The sequence below is a fragment of the Procambarus clarkii genome, chromosome 34 (assembly GCF_040958095.1).
Source record: "Procambarus clarkii isolate CNS0578487 chromosome 34, FALCON_Pclarkii_2.0, whole genome shotgun sequence".
In the NCBI taxonomy this organism is placed as follows: domain Eukaryota; kingdom Metazoa; phylum Arthropoda; class Malacostraca; order Decapoda; family Cambaridae; genus Procambarus; species Procambarus clarkii.
The window spans coordinates 5,466,054-5,469,202 of NC_091183.1; positions in this window are offsets into that span (position 1 = coordinate 5,466,054).

The following is a 3,149-nucleotide window of genomic DNA, read 5'->3' on the forward strand; positions in this document are numbered from 1 at the left end:
TTGGGCTCCAAAATATGGCTCAGGTATCAGATTTAGGATGTTTGGGATATTTTGGAAACTGCAGGGGCGTTTGGACGAAATGTGACCGACTGCCGCTTTCAGTAATTGGCATATTTTCGGTATAAAAATTTGGAATTTCAAACTGCGAATACATGCAGAGAGCCAGAATTTGGCTCCAAAATATGGCTCAGGTATCGGATTTGGGATGTTTGGGATATTTTGAAAACTGCAGGGGGGTTTGGGTAAAATGTAACCCACCGCCGCTTTCAGTAATTGGCATATTTTCGATATAAAAAGTCGGAATTTTAATCTGCGAATACGTGCAGAGAGCCAGAATTTGGCTCCAAAATATGGCTCAGGTATCGGATTTGGGATGTTTGGGATATTTTGAAAACTGCAGATGGGTTTGGGCAAAATGTGACCCACCACTGCTTTCAGTAATTGGCCTATTTTCGATATAAAAAGTCGGAATTTTAAACTGTAAATACATGCAGAGAGCCAAAATTTGGCTCCAAAATATGGCTCAGGTATCGGATTTGGGATGTTTGGGATATTTTGAAAACTGCAGGGGGATTTTCGACAAAATGTGACCCACCGCCGCTTTCAGTAATTGGCATGTTTTCGATATAAAAAGTCGGAATTTTAAACTGCAAATACATGCAAATAACCAGAATTTGGCTCCAAAATATGGCTCAGGTATCGGATTTGGGATGTTTGGGATATTTTGAAAACTGCTGGGGGTTTGGGCAAAATGTAACCCACCGCTGCTTTCAGTAATTGGCATATTTTCGATATAAAAAGTCGGATTTTAAACTGCGAATACGTGCAGAGAGCCAGAATTTGGCTCCAAAATATGGCTCAGGTATCGGTTTTGGGATGTGTTACGGCCCTGGGTTCTCCAGTGGAAACCAGAGGTCAAAATTGAGCTATTAAACTTTCTAGTAGTACAGTTGAGTGCATCTTTTAATGGCAATTGTTTGTATCTTCCCTGCCAGACGTAAGACTATTATTGTTTCTCAAAGAGCATTTAAAGACTGAGCTGGGGGTTGATTATTAAATTATAACATAGGCACCAACTTTGCTTACTAATACTTTCTAATCATTCATAGAGTAACAATACGTTGCATAGGGGAAGATCTTTAATGTGCTTAGCTGCACGATCAATTAGGCTCCTTCCGGCACCACGACATGAGGGAGGCCAGCTGGTCGCTAGGAGCTCTCTCTTCTCTGGCTGGTGTTCGTGCGGACGAGACCTACTCTGTGGCTGCACCCCTATTCTTCTCCCTTCTCCTCTTACTTATTTCCCTTACCTGAAGTTCCTGTATCCTTAAGTTAAGTCTGGGGCATTATTAAGTGTACCTACTCTGGTAGTAACGATTGGTGAGACCTGGGGTAGTATTTGCCAGTGTTTTGGGTACCCCTAAGTGTTGTGTTTTGTATTAGGGTCCCACGTGGTTTCCCTACCCTAAGCTGCATCCAGCTTCAGTGCTTATCCAGTAGTCCTTTACCCTAGCTTGTTATAGTGTAAACCTTGTATCCTGCCTAAGTGGACCAAGGCTTTTAACGTAAGATAGTGTGGTAAAGTTATTATTATTATGTTATTGGTGTGAGTGTATATGGGGGTTGTTAAGGGTTAATAAATAAGTACATGAATTACAGAGTATCCCTTCTTCCTAAGTGGGAGCGCATTGATCAACCCTTAGACTAACATATATGGTCTAGTAGCAAGTTATTACTACTGTGGATAGTTTATTTTGGGGGCCGGGCCTTTTAGCTCTCCATATTTGATACTCTTGTCTTCTAACTACCCTTACCCCTTAATAGTACCAGTACCCCATAGAAGCCCCACATATATAATTATAACAAGTGGTTGGCCAGTCCGGGAGGAACATTATAAGTGTAAAAAATTAGATTCTTGAGTGCCAAAATTAAAATTTTTTGTTTTCCGCAGAACGGTTGTGTGCTAGCCTAGGGTCCAGCTCATCTAGCAAAGGACATTCTTGCACTGACTGGACACCCAACTGGATCCCTTCACGATTAAGGTTAGTGTGGCCTTGTGTTAGGGGCCGTGCAAATTTTTGTTTTTTTCCAATTTTTATTTTTTAATTTTTTCTTTGGCTGGGAGCTAAAATTGTTAGTGATGTCATCTGAAATGCAGAAGCTGGCAATGGAGCCTTCAGTGGTAGAGATAAAAAACTTAAAAAGTCTAATTTAGTATTGTTAGGCCAGGAATTTGGCCTAGAATTAAATGACGCGGATAAAAAGTGGACTTTGGTGAATGAAATATTACAACATTGTATTGATGAAGAACTATTGGCAAGTGATACACCTTTATGCCAGCCTAGCAGAGCAGAAAGTGCAACTCATAGGGATAGAGAATAGCTTTAGAGTTAGCAAAAATAAAATTAGAGGAGCAAAGACTCAAAACCGAGGAGGCTAGAATAGAGTGAATGCCACTGGACCTCCACCTACCAGGGATTCAAACCCCAGGCATTATGAGAAAAAGCATAATTTGCCTGAATTTTCCGAGTCAGACCCTGAAAGGTTTTTCAACCATTTTCAGAGATTGGCCATGTCCATGAACTGGCCAAAGGAAGAGTGGGTGAAAATCCTACAGGAAGACTTAGGGGTAAAGCACAAGATATTTTTATAAACATGCCTGACGACGAGTGTTTCGAATATGATAAAGTCAGGGAATGTATTTTGCGGGCATATGAAATTACTCCTGAAGCTCACCGCCAAGTTTATCGTATCCTTAGGCCTACTCACAACCAACCGCTCACTGAATTTGTGAATGATCAAATTCGATTGTTTGATAGATGGATTCGCTCGGCAAAAGCCGAAACATACGAGGCTCTCAGGAACTTAATTTTAATGGAGCATTTTATAGATATTATGCCAGAGAATGTTTCACAGTACATTAAAGGAAGGATAGAGTTAAATTCTAAAATAGGGGATTTGGCCAAGTTGGCAGAAAACTACCAATTGGCGGGCAAAAGGCCCAATAAAAATAATTATACCCCACAGAGTAGCAAAACTTATACCCACAGCCAGTCCAGACCAGCTCATTCTAACCCTTTACCTAATGCACCTTCTGTTTCAGACATAACTAACCCTGTTAAAGTGTCTAGCCCCACGGCACCTAAGGG